The 13443-nt window shown below is 43.4% G+C and overlaps 1 protein-coding gene across 1 annotated transcript in view; it reads right to left on the minus strand.

Annotated features, from left to right (window-relative positions):
• The window catches only part of LOC125449627 (NAD(P)(+)--arginine ADP-ribosyltransferase 2-like), a 39752-nt gene extending 35168 nt beyond the window's left edge, over positions 1-4584 (minus strand). The window contains exon 1 of the mRNA XM_048525474.2: positions 4508-4584. The gene's annotated coding sequence lies outside the window, so the exon portion shown is untranslated. The remainder of the gene's footprint in view (positions 1-4507) is intronic.
• Positions 4585-13443: the final 8859 nt, after the last annotated feature.

Consider the following 13443-nt stretch of genomic DNA (forward strand, 5'->3'; position numbering starts at 1 on the left):
AAAACAAGCATCTGGTATTGTTTTCTGATGACGGGTCTCGGCCTGAAATGTCAGCTTTTGTGCTCCTAAGATGCTGCTTCGCCTGCTGTGTTCATCCAGCTCCACACTTTGTTGCCTGGTATTGTTGGAGGGTATGCAGGCAAGGAGATCTCCAGCATGTTCGCACAAGAGTGACAGATGAAAGTGATCAATCAAGACTGAACAGCGCATAATATGAGTTTTTGGGAAGACGCCTTTATGGAATGAGATAAAAATTAGGTGGAACCCATATAAACTTATTGTTGGGTCTCAGCGAGATTTCCAAGAATGGCATTGCTTTAGGGAATTAGAGTCGCTCGAAGAGATTGACCTGTGCCTGTTCTCAAGATGTAAAGGGGGAGAGAGCTTATTCACAGTTAAAATATTGATTGATCATTTGATATTCATTGGGAGAAACCCAGTTCACAGAAGGGCTGGTTAGAAAATGGATACCCACATAGAGTAAGAGTTGGAGGACACAGGATTTTAATACGGTCATTCTTTCTTAATGTATTCATGAAATACAGGCGCCTCTGGCCAGGCCAACATTTTTGACCATTCTTGTCTGCTCAGAAGTTAAGTGAGAGTTCATCACATTGCTGTGGCTCTGGAGTTACATGTATACCAGAGCACATAAGCATGGAAGCATACTTCCCTAAAGAGCCATGAGTGAAACAGATTTGTTTCAAGCACAGGACATCATTATCATCCTAATGCAAGACTTTTTTGTTAAAATAGAAATCTATTTCCACTATCTTCTATGGTCGGTTTAGAACCCAGACCGTCAGAAGAGAACGTGCATTGTGCATTGCGCCTGTTAGCTGAAAGGACAAGAATTCGGACAAGATTCCAAAGCAATTGTCACAATCAGAACATAAATTTTCTAACTACTTAACTAGGTCTCTGAAAAAGGGCTTTGGGGAACCATGAGTCATGCTGCAAAGCAATTATATATAATGAAACTTCAGCTTATTGAAATAAAACAGCGTTTTAAAGTTCTAAAAATAGCAGAAAGAAATCCTTTCCATCAACCTTCCCAATAAGTAAGAAAGAAGTCTAGGAAAACTGCTTGAAATAAACATCAAAAAATCACAGCATTTGACTTTCACTTCTTTAATAAGGTATTATCTGCAGCATTCTCTCCAGTGAGTACCGGAACAGCAGTGGGCCATTCAGCCCCTAAAGCCTGTTCTGCCAGTCAATGACATCATGACTGCTCTCTGGCCACATTCCAGGACCTGCATTTGGCTCCTATCCTTGTTTAACAGAAATGAACCTATGTCTGATTTAAAACCAACAATTGATCCAGCTTTCACTGTCATTTGTGGAAGAGAGTTCCAAAAGTGTATAGAAATGCAAGGCATTTGATAAGGTTCCCCATGGTAGGCTCATTCAGAAGGTCAGGAGGAATGGGATACAGGGGAACTTAGCTGTCTGGATACAGAATTGGCTGGCCAACAGAAGACAGCGAGTGGTAGTAGAAGGAAAATATTCTGCCTGGAAGTCAGTGGTGAGTGGGGTTCCACAGGGCTCTGTCCTTGGGCCTCTACTGTTTGTAATTTTTATTAATGACTTGGATGAGGGGATTGAAGGATGGGTCAGCAAGTTTGCAGACGACACAAAGGTTGGAGGTGTCATTGACAGTGTAGAGAGCTGTTGCAGGCTGCAGCGGGACATTGACAGGATGCAGAGATGGGCTGAGAGGTGGCAGATGGAGTTCAACCTGGATAAATGCGAGGTGATGCATTTTGGAAGGTCAAATTTGAAAGCTGAGTACAGGATTAAGGATAGGATTCTTGGCAGTGTGGAGGAACAGAGGGATCTTGGTGTGCAGATACATAGATCCCTTAAAATGGCCACCCAAGTGGACAGGGTTGTTAAGAAAGCATATGGTGTTTTGGCTTTCATTAGCAGGGTAATGGAGTTTAAGAGTTGTGAGATCTTGTTGCAGCTCTATAAAACTTTGGTTAGACCGTACTTGGAATACTGCATCCAGTTCTGGTCGCCCTATTATAGGAAAGATGTGGATGCTTTGGAGAGGGTTCAGAGGAGGTTTACCAGGATGCTGCCTGGACTGGAGGGCTTATCTTATGAAGAGAGGTTGACTGAGCTCGGACTCTTTTCATTAGAGAAAAGGAGGAGGAGAGGGGACCTAATTGAGGTATACAAGATAACGAGAGGCATAGATAGAGTTGATAGCCAGAGACTATTTCCCAGGGCAGAAAATGCTAACATGAGGGGTCATAGTTTTAAGCTGGTTGGTGGAAAGTATAGAGGGGATGTCAGAGGCGGGTTCTTTACGCAGAGAGTTGTGAGAGCATGGAATGCGTTGCCAGCAGCAGTTGTGGAAGCAAGGTCATTGGGGTCATTTAAGAGACTGCTGGACATGCATATGGTCACAGAAATTTGAGGGTGCATACATGAGGATCAATAGTCGGCACAACATTGTGGGCTAAAGGGCCTGTTCTGTGCTGTACTGTTCTATGTTCTATGTTCTAGGTTCTAAATGCTTCCTAATATCTCAGCTGAACAGTCTGGCCCTAATTCTCAGACAATGTCACCCAGTTGTAGCATCTCTAAACAATGGAAATAGTTTATCTTTATTTATTCTGCCTTTTAGAACTAAAATCTAAAAGACTTTGATCGGATCGCCCCAAATTTGAGAGAAGACCGGCTTGGTTTGACTCGAGGTTTGCAATAGGTGTTGTTCTGCAAGGATCAATGCCGGGGCCTCTAGAGACAGTTAGTACTGCAGCAGTTGGAAGCCAGCGTTATAAGCGTGAGGCTGGAACAGCACAGCAGGTCAGACAGCATTGGAGGAGCAGGAAAGTCAACCTTCAGACCAAATCCTTCGTCATTCTGAAACGTCGACTCTCCAGCTCCTCAAATGCTAGGACCTCTGTTGTTTGCAATTTCGAGAAATGATTGGGATGAAAATGCAGGTGGGCTGATTCTTAAATTTGCAGACGACACAAAAGTTGGCAGAGTTGTAGATTGCCGAAGTAAGTTTATTGAAGGATACAGCAAGATAAGGATCAGTTGGAAAGTTGGGCAAAGAAATGGCAGATGAAATTTGCTGGGGATAAATGTGATATGAATTATTTTGGGAAGTAAAATGGAAGAGGAAAATAAACATTAAACTGACAGGGCCCTTCGGAGCATTGATACAGAGAGGGATCTTCGGGTGTATGTCCATACCTCCATGAGACGGGCAACTGATACAATGGCAATGATTGCTAATGACTCTGTACAAAACTCTGGTGCGGCCGCATTTGGAGTATTGCGTACAGTTCTGGTCACCGCATTATAAGAAGGATGTGGAAGCTTTGGAAAGGGTGCAGAGGAGATTTACTAGGATGTTGCCTGGTATGGAGGGAAGATCTTACGAGGAAAGGCTGAGGGACTTGAGGCTGTTTTTGTTAGAGAGACGGTTAAGAGCTGACTTAATAGAGACATACAAAATAATCAGAGGGTTAGATAGGGTGGACAGGGAGAGCCTTTTTCCTCGGATGGTGATGGCTAGAACAAGGGGGCATAGCTTTAAATTGAGGGGTGATAGATATAGGACAGAAGTCAGAGGTGATTTCTTTACTCAGAGAGTAGTAAGGGAATGAAATGCTTTGCCTGCAACGGTAGTAGATTCGCCAACTTTAGGTACATTTGAGTCGTCATTGGATAAGCATATGGACATACATGGAATAGTGTAGGTTAGATCGGCTTCAGAGTGGTATGACAGGTCGGCACAACATCGAAGGCCGAAGGGCCTGTACTGTGCTGTTATGTTCTATGTTAAATCTATAACACGCTTGCTTTTATTGGTCGGGGCATTGAGTGTAAGTGTTCTGAAATGGAGCTCTATAAACATTAGTGAGGCTGCATTTGGAGCATTCTGCACATTTCTGGTCGCCACATTATTGGAAGAATATGGAGGCAATGGAGAGTGCGCAGAAGAGGTTCACCAGCATGTTGCCTGGACTGGAGTGCATTAGCTGTTAGGAAAGTTTGGCCAAACTTGAAAAGTTTTTGCTGGAGCATCGGGGACAGAGAGATGACCTGATAGGAGTACATAAACTATAAGATGCATGGATAGAGTGGATAGTCAGAATCTATTTCCCAGGGTGGAAATGCCAAATACAAGGGGGTGGAGGCTCACGGTGAGAGGGGGAAAGTTTAGGGAGATCTGGGGGGCAAGTTGTTTTTCAAACAGAAAGTGGTAGGTACCTGAAAAACACTGCCCAGGGAGGTGGTAAAAGCAGAAATGACAGCAAAATCAGAGTCATTTAGACAGTCACGTGAACTGACAGAGAATGGAGGGACACAGAGCATGTATAGGCAGATGATATTAGTTTAGAATGGAATCATGGTTGGCACAGATATGGTGCGCTGAAAGGTCCATTACTCAGCTGCATTGTTCTCTGTTCTATGTTCTTATGACAACCACAGTAGGTATAGTTTTAGAATAAGCTGGGCATTTTTTTGCTAAACTCACCAAAACGAACAAATATCCAGAAAGGAACTTGCTTGGTTCGGGCACAGAGAGTCCTGATAGATTCTTGCAACACTGAGTTTCACAAGTTGTCTGCAATTTAACACCCGGCAATGGTAACTGCGATCCTTTTCTGCTGTGAAAACCACAAGGCTTCTAACTAAGCACTGTCTTTAGGAAACTCAGAGGTCTGCGCAAGAACATACCGATATGCAGATGTGACATCAGCACCAATTTGGGTGTGTGAGAGAGCACAGGAGTTCTGAGCCAGCAAATGCTTTGTTCAAAGGGAAGAGAGGCTATCAATGGATGTGTACAGCTCCAATGACTCTCAAGAAGCTTGACACTGGCCAGGACAAAGCAGCATGCATGATTGACACCACATCCACACTCAATCCTTCCCTTCCCCCATCAGTGTGACTGAACAAAAGAACAAACAAAATCCCACTCTCCATAAATATATGAATCATTGAGGAGGAATTTGATTACACAACGAAGTATTCCATATACTTTTCCCTCCACAATCTCAAACCTGAATTGCATTCCCTTTTTTAAAAAAAAATTCTCTTGTGGGACGTGGACTTCATTGACCGAAGTCAGCATTTTGAATGTTTGCAGTCACTGTTCTGTAGGTTGACTGACAATACCATGAGCGAGGGAATTCCAGGATTTTGACCCAATATTATTGTAGGAGTAGCGATATATTTCCCTGCCATAATGGTGGTTAACCTCGGGGGGGGGGGGGGGGGGGGGGCAGGGGATCTTGCAGGAGGTGGTATTCCTCCATTTGTGCTGCCCTGCTCCTTCTAGACAGAAATGGCCATGTGCTTCAAAGGTACTGTTGGGGGATCTTTCATTAATTTCTACAGTACATCTAGTAGATAGTACACACTACTGCTAATAAGAGTCAGTGGATGTGCTGCCAATTAAACTAGTTGCTTAGTCCGGATGACGTCAGGGTTCTGAGTGTCATTACAGCTGCAAACATCCAGGCCAATGGGAGTATTCATCAAAGACCCCTTCCATCCTGTAATATCCTCTTCCAGTCTCTTCCATCAGGCAGAAAATACAGACGCTTGAAAACACACATCAACAGGCTCAAGGGTAGGCTCTTCCCTGCTGTCGTGAGACACCTGAATGGAATCTCTAATTTCAAATCTAATGGCGACCATGCTTTTCTGCAACTCCTGTGCAGTCTTCAGCTGTATTCCCATCTTTTTCTAAGCACACTATGATCTGTGTACATCCTTGCTTGCTATGATCTGCTTGCATTGCTCACAAAATAAAACTTTTCACTGGTACACGTGACAACAGTAAACCAATAAATAAATCAAAAACAAATCAATAAATAAATCACTCCTAACTTATGCCTCATCCATGGTGGGCAGTCTTTGGGGAATTAGAGGGTGAGTTACTCATGCAATACTTATCGCCTTTGCTCTTGTGGCCGTTGTGTATATGATGAGTCTAGTTGAGTTTCTAGTCAATGGTAATGCTGCCAGGATGATGATAGTGAGGGATTCCATGTTGTAACACCATTGAATGTCAAGGAGCGATGGCTAGATTGCCCTTTATTGGAGATAGAAATTTCCTGGCATTTGTGTAGCATGAATATTACTAATCACTTGTCAGCTGAAATGAGGATATTGTTTTTATCTTGTTGAATGCGAACATCGGCTGCCTCCTTATGTCAGGAGTTGCAAATGTTGCTGAACATTGTGCAATCATCAGCAAAGATCCACACTTCTGACCTTATGATGGAGGGAAATTCAGTGATGAAGCAGTTGAAGATGGTTGGACCGAGGACACTACCCTGAGGAACTCCTACAGAGATGTCCTCAATCCAAGATGGCTGAGCTCCAATGATCATAGCCAGCTTTCTCTGTGCCAGGAACGACTCCAATCAGTGGACATCTCCCTCCACCACCACTTTTCCACCCCCCCCCCCCCCAATGATTCCAGTTTATGCTAGGGAAAAGCTGATTGCAGGTTTTTTTAAAAAGGTGAACAATTGCAGCTGTAAAGAATGGTGTGTAGTTTCACAATGTCCCAGTGGTTTTTGTCATTTGATGTCTTTGTGATATCATACAAAACAACAGAACTCTTTGCCGCTCAAAACCAAATTGGGCTAATCAAATTACATACTTTCCACTACTGTTGATTGGCAGACTTTCTTTTATTTTTTTCAAAACCTGGTCCAGTATAACAAAGTAATTATCACACAAGAGGAGGATCTTCAGCCCTTCGAATCTGCACCCACTCTCTGAATTGACGCTCACTTAATGCCACTCTTCCACCTTTACTCTGCACCCTGCGCATATCAGATACGCATGTCATTCCCTCTGGAATATCTCACTTGCTGAATTTATAGTCCAGCCCTGAATCATCTCTTTGAGGTGAACTGATAGCGCCTTTCGCATGGTGACCATTGAAAAAAACTGCAGAGAAGTAAATACATTTTGCTGACAAGCCCGCAAAAGGAATACCATTGTGTAAAGGCACATTGATTCAAAGAACACCCGAAAGGAAGTATGGTGGAGAAGATTTAGAGAGGCAAAATTCCAGAGTTAAGGGGAAGATCAATGAAAGTGAAGATCATTGTGAGGGATGAAATTGTAGCTCTGAAGAAGCCCAGAGCATCCAACTGTAAAAGTTTTCTGGAAGCTGAAAAGATTGCATAGCAATTGAGGATTGAAGATTAAGATGCATCAGATCCACGGTGGCTTTAGAAAGGATGCATAGCGGTTTACCAGAAATCTGCCTGGATTAGAGGATATAAACTATAAGGAGAGGCAAGAAAAAAACTCAGGTTATTTTCTCTGGAGTCGCAGAAGCCAAAGGGAGACTTGATAGAAACCTACAGAAGAATAAGATTCATAGATAAGATTGACATTCTGAATCTTTTCTCCCAGAGCTGAAATGTCTAAAACTAGGGGGCATGCATTTAAGAAAAGTTTAAAGGAGATGTAAGGTGCCAGTTGTTTTTTACACAGATGCTAATAGGAGTGTAGAATGTGCTGCCAGGAGTGGTGGTGGGGGAAGATATGCCACGGGCATTTAAAAACTTTCAGATAAGCACAGGAATATGCAAGGAATGGAGGAACATGGACAAAGTCGGGGGGGGGGGAGCAGAAGGAATTTATTTAATTTGGTGTCATGTTTGGCACAACATCGTAAGTGGTGACGAAAACTGCATGGGCAACTGCAACAGTGGCTGAAATAATGCTATATACAGCTACCATCATGATCCTCCCTGCACTTGTATTCAATGCTTTATTGATAAAGACAAATATCCAATATGCCTTCTTAACCACTCTTCCAACTTGCCAATGGCCATGAACACTAAGGTCTACTTGATCTTGTCTACTTCCTTAGCGTACTACCATTCAGAATGTACTTACATTGTTAGCTCTTCCAAAATGGATCACCAATGGATTTTCCACTGTTCATCCTATCTGACTAGGTCATATGTGTTGCTGCTTAGTTTAAGACCATCATCCTCATGGTCCGACACATCGCCAATCTGTGTATCATTTGTAAACCTGCTGATCAACCATTCTACATTTGTACCCAAAAGGGACCCAGCAACGAACTCTGCTCAATGCTGGTCACTAGACTCCCAGTTACAGACCACCCTTTGCCCATTACCCTCTGCTTCCTGCCACTCAGCTAAGTTTGGATACATGCCCCGGATCCCTTGAGCTCTTAACTTACTAACCAGTAAGGTTTTGAGTTTAATATGTTTCTTTTTTAGAACAGAGAAGGTTTGGAAAAATTGCGGAGCGTTTTATGATTTTGGAGTCGGAGGAATGAAGGAACAAATTGGTGTAAAGGCCAAGTGTGAAAGAGAAAGGAGATGTTAATTTTGTTGAAAGATGAATAGAGATTCACAGTGGCAGAGTGGTTAACATCGCTCCCTCACAGTGCTGGGGGCCTGGGATTAATTCCAACCTTCAGAGACTATCGGAGTGGAGTTTTCATGTTCGCCCATGTTGGTGCTTTTTCCTCCCACAGTTCAGAGATTAGATTAGATTCCCTACAGTGTGGAAACAGGCCCTTTGGCCCAACAAATCCACACTGCCCCTTGAAGCATCCCTCTATAACCCATACACCCCTGAACACTGTGGGCAATTTAGCATGGCCAATCCACCTAGCCTGCACATCTTTGGACTGTGGGAGGAAACCGGAGGTAACCCACGCTGACATGGGGAGAATGTGCAAACTCCACACAGACAGTCGCCCGAGGCTGAAATCGAACCCAGGTCCCTGGCGCTGTGAGGCTGCAGTGCTAACCATTGAGCCACTGTGCCGCCCAAATGAGGTGCAGGTTCGGTGGATTGCCCATGCTAAATTGCCTGGCAGCATCCAAGGATGTGTGGGTTAGCCATGGTAAAAACCCCTGCAGAGGGTGGGGTGGTTGGTATGCTCTTCCAAGGGTCGGTGTAGAAGGGATGGGCTGAATGCTTCTTTGAACTGTAGGCATTCTATGACTCTAGATGTCAATTAAGGTGTGAACGCTGGGGTGAACCAGTGACTGAAGGCAGGGTAGACTTTTTTTGTTCCATATACATTCACAGGATGTGGGCGTCACTATCCAGGTCAAACATTTATTGTCAAACATTTGCTCATTCCTAATTTCCTCAGGCAGCAGTTAGGAGTCAATCACATCTCTGTTGGTATGGAGTCACAAGTAGGCTAAACAAGTCAAGGGCAGACACTGGTGATCAATTAGTGATCAGTTTTCCCGACAATCAACAGTGATCTTATCGTCATTGGGAGATTACTTTAAAAATATGATTTTATAATGGCGTCATCTGCAATGTTGGGTTTGGAAGCCAGGGCCCTGGATTAATCAAATGGATCTCTGAATTAATTATCTCTTGACTATACAACTATACAATTATTGCCTCCTCTAAATTTCTCAAACCACAAATAAACTTAATTGTGTGCCTTTAAGAAACAGGGTAGATAGCTTTTCTTCTCCCTTACTAGGGATTTTGATAAGCAAATTAGTTTATTTGACTAATGGATGGTCAATAATCTCATAATGATGTAACTTAATGACTTTAATACTGATGCTGTTGAAATGATTGCAATGTTTCCTGATTGTCGTCAACTGGTAATGTGCTAAATTGTCAGGAGGGCGTTAACTGCATCTGTGAGCCATGAGACAGACTACTGGAATGTTTAGCTAACAAGGTGAGATCTGAAGCAATGCAGTTGAGTGGTGTTCTCACCCCAGAAGTTATTATTGGACAAGCCAAATCCCAGACAGGAACCTGGTTTGATAGATCATAATTTTATGTGTTTTGGTTTTACAAAATGGTCTTTCACTTAATAATGAAAATAGAGCTATAAAATCTTTGCAGTGCGGAGAGGCCGTTCAGCCAACTGAGACTGCATCAACCCTCCAAAAAGCATCCCACTTGGACCTAGACTATCCCCAGGACCTCACACTTAGTATGACCAATCCACCCACCCTGTACAGATTTAAGCTGTGAGAGGGAACTGAACCATACAGACACGGGAGAATTGAAAACTCCACAAAGACAGTAACCCAAAGGCTGGAATCTTTGGCATTGCAAGGCAGTGGTGTTGACTAGTGAGCTTCAATGCTTTAGGGTCTGCTTCACCAACAAAACTGATATTCACGACAAAACAATGTAAGATGAAATGAACTCGCACCATTTGTCTAATAACAATGCAATCTGAATGAATAAAAATGACAGTATAAGTATATTTTTGTTCTTGGATTTTGAGGGTGGTAATTACCATTCCTGATATTGGAGTTTGGAGAAAATTTCTGATTGTGTATTGAGGTTGGTAAGTAACACTACTTTCGTTGCAATACAGGAGCATTTAAGACAAAAGAACTGAGGGCATTGCTCTGAAGTTTGCAGATGACACAAGTATGTAGAGTGACTGGTGTTGTTGAAGAGGCGGGGAGGAGGCGGCAGGGCTTAGACAGGCTAGGAGAATGGGCTAAAAAGTAACAGATGGCTTCTAATGTAAGAAAGTGTGAGGTTATGCACTTCAGAAGGAGGAATAAAAGTACAGCCCATTTTCTAAATGGGCAGGTGCTTTGCAAATCTAAAACGTAAAGGGACCTGTGAGTCCTGGCTCAGACTTATCTTAAATATTAAAATGCAGGTTCAGTTGGCAGTTAGCATTCATTTGAAGGCAGCTAGAATACAAGGGCAGAGGTGCACTGTTGAGGCTGTATGCTGCTTTCCACAGTCTGTTTTTGAAATATACGATCAGTTTTGGGCCCTGTAATTATACAAAGGACATGTTTAATTGGAATGCTGGCAGAGGAGGTTTACCAGAATGATTACGGGTTGAGGGGCTTGTAACTTCAGGAGCTGTCGAAGACTCTGGGCCTTTCCCTGACGGAGTTTAGAAATTTGAAGGGGAATCTCCCTGCAACTTGCAGAATACTGACGGATTTGCATAGCATGGACATAGAGAAGGCGTTTGCACTAGTAAGACAGACTAGGGCCTGAAGACACAGCCTCAGGGTGAAGGGACGACCCCTTAGAACTGAAATGAGGACAAAATTTTCAGCCAGAGGGTAGTGAATCTGTGGAGCTCATTATCATACTAGGGGCAGCACAGTGGCTCAGTAGTTAGCACTGCAGCCTCACAGTGCCAGGGACCCGAGTTCAATTCCAGCCTCGGGCGACTGCCTGTCTGGAGTTTGCACATTCTCCCTGTGTCTGCGTGGGTTTCCTCCGGGTGGTCTGGTTTCCTCCCGCAATCCAAAGATGTGCAAGCTAGGTGGATTGGCCGTGCTAAATTGCCCGTAGTGTTCAGGGGTGTGGAGGATTTAGGGGGACGGGTCTGGGTGGGATGCTTCAAGGGGCAATGTGGACTTGTTGGGCCAAAGGACCTGTTTCCACACTGTAGGGAATCTAATCTAATCTAATCATAGAAGGGTGTGGAGCCAAGCCATTGAGTGTACTTAAGGCAGAGATAGGTAAATTTGTGAACTCTAAGGGGATCAAGGACCACAGGGAGAAGGCAGGAGAATGATCAGCCATTATAGGGTTATGGAACAGACTCAATGGGCTGAATGGCCTAATTCTGCTCCACTATCTTATGGTTTTATGGATATATTAGCAAATTAAACAAACAAAGAAAACATACAAACTGTGACTTATGATGATGCTTGAATGACCCTTAAGCTATTTTACAGTTTGGAGAAGCAGAAGTGACAGCTTTAGACTTACGGTGTGTTCATTTCTCCAATCTTTGGCCTTTAGAGATCAACATCACAGAAAGGAGGCCCTTCAGCCCATCAATTCTGTGCCAGTCATATGCAACCACCCATTTTGATCTCATTTTCCGGTGCTTTGCCCATAGTTTTATAGCTCCGTGGTAGTAACAAATCATTGTTCATGACTCTTCCTGATGTCGGAAAACTCCACGTCTTCAATCAAGGAGAAGATGTCTCAATCCCCTGGATACGGCCCACTTCCTTCCAGGTGAAAACCTTATTTTTCAGGCTAAGGGGGTTAATGCTACATCAGCCATCAGTCTAAAATCTTTCAGCCAGTGACCGTTGGCAATTATTTCAGATAAATATTGTCCCCTTTCCCACCTTCATTGGAGGTTTCTTCAGCATTCTTTCTAAGATCAAAAAGCTTCTTATTTTCCTCTAAAACACATCGGCACCAGATAAATTGCTTAAGCCAGTTCAAGGAGGCACCATGACCTCTGTAAACCTTGTGATATGCCATTTTATGTTCATTTGCAAGATATTTGGAAAGTCAATTATTGTTACGTGTGTGAAGTGTGAGGCAATTCATTCTGGAAAGTTGAATTTGAATGCAGAATACAGGGGTTAATGGCAGGATTCATGGCAGTGTGGAGGAATGGAGGGATCTTGGGGTTCATGTCCATAGATCCCTCAAAGTTGCTCATCCAATTGATAGGGTTGTTAGGAAGGTGTGTTGACTTTCATTGGCAGGGTAATTGAATTTAAGAGCTGTGAGGTTATGCTGTAGCTCTATAAAACCCTGTTGACTATACTTGGAATATTGTGTTCAGTTCTGGTCAACTCATTAAAAGAAGCATGTGCAATGTTTGGAGAGGGTTTAGAGGGGATTTGCCAGGATGCTGCCTGGACTGTGGGCAGGTGGGGTGGGGGTGTGGGGTTGGGGAGCGAGCAGGTCTTATGAGGAAAGGGTCAGGGAAGAGAAGGATGAAAGGTGACTTGATAGAGGTGTACAAGATGATGAGAGACACAGATAGAGTGGATAGTCAGAGACTTTTTTCCCAGGGCAGAGATGACTATCACCAGAAAGTGTAATATTAAGGTGACTGGAGGAAGGTATAGGGGAGACGTCAGAGGTAGGTTCTTTACACAGAAAGTGGGTGGATGCGTGGAATGCGCTGCCATCGGTGGTAGTCGAGTCAGATACATTAGGGACATTTAAGCGACTCTTGGATAGGCACATGGGTAATCGTACAATGTACGGTGTGCAGGTTAGTTTGATCTTAGAATAGGATAATATGTCGGCACAACGTCGTGGGCCGAAGGGACTGTACTGCGTTGTGCTATGCTCTGTGATGTACTAGCAGTTTAATGAAACCTCATACTGTGCAGCAAAAACGAGGAAGATTCTGTCTTAAATGAATGTCCAACATCATTAATCTCAGAAGGCTACTCTCTAAATTACAGGTCATAAACGCAGCATTTGTATAGTGCTGCCCTGTATATCTCCTTATATCGCATATAAAACATCACTGGCCAGTACCACTGTACTTCACACTTCAGTAGGCTTATACTACTTCAAGACTTCAATTTCAAACTGGAAACTGCGATAGTGTTTTCCTAAAGCTGTCATGCACTTCAGCCTCACTGTTCTTACCTTAAATATCTAGGGTTCTGTGTTCCTATCTGTTCTGCATCCAATACGTCCCACAGCGACCTGATT

This window comes from Stegostoma tigrinum, chromosome 46, assembly GCF_030684315.1.
Source record: "Stegostoma tigrinum isolate sSteTig4 chromosome 46, sSteTig4.hap1, whole genome shotgun sequence".
Taxonomy (NCBI): Eukaryota; Metazoa; Chordata; class Chondrichthyes; order Orectolobiformes; family Stegostomatidae; genus Stegostoma; species Stegostoma tigrinum.